The sequence below is a fragment of the Phalaenopsis equestris genome, unplaced genomic scaffold (genome assembly GCF_001263595.1).
Source record: "Phalaenopsis equestris unplaced genomic scaffold, ASM126359v1 Scaffold000036, whole genome shotgun sequence".
In the NCBI taxonomy this organism is placed as follows: Eukaryota; Viridiplantae; Streptophyta; class Magnoliopsida; order Asparagales; family Orchidaceae; genus Phalaenopsis; species Phalaenopsis equestris.
Genome location: NW_018164478.1, coordinates 281,589 through 282,327, shown reverse-complemented (window position 1 = coordinate 282,327; position 739 = coordinate 281,589).

Here is a 739-nt window from a genome sequence, read left to right as displayed (position 1 = left end):
AATTCTTTAAAATATGAAATAATTTTATAATATATAATTAATTTTAAAATATCATAAAATTTATATATAAAATTATTTTAAATTATTTTATATTTCGAACAATAAATATTCGAGCATGAACAGACACTTCCTCGTTCGTGTTTGGTTCGTTTAACAATCCGAACGAAAAAAAATTTGTTCGTGTTTTTCTCGCTTGTTTATCGAATGAATCGAACATGAACTCCCTGGTGAGTAGAACACAAACTCTTCACAAACAAGGAGCTTCTTTGAGAACCATACTCCATCAATTAGTAAGCCAAGGGAGTTTTGTTGATCACACAAAAATAGGGGAGGAGACTCCAATTAGCAAGCTGACGGAACATCATTGATCGCACAACAAGTGTTAGGGGAAACTCTAATTTTTTCTTGGCTCTTTATAAGCCAAAAAGTGCCAAAATATGGGCCTAGCTTGCTTGTCCGGTGTCGTCCATCAGATCTAGCCCGAATTGATGGCTAGATCGTATTTTCATGAGAATCCGCAAGAAATTTAAAAAAAAAAAATCTGCATTTTGGTCGGCCATTAGATCCCGATACCGCCACACGCACATAGGCCCTCCATTGTTGTCGATTGAACATCCCACAGATTATGACTATACAATTTCCAGTCATCTCGCCTCCAAATCTAGTGGATTGCCCGTCATTCGTCTAGTCTAGTTGCCCACCAGTCATCTCCACTCCATCAGCCCACTGGTCACCATCT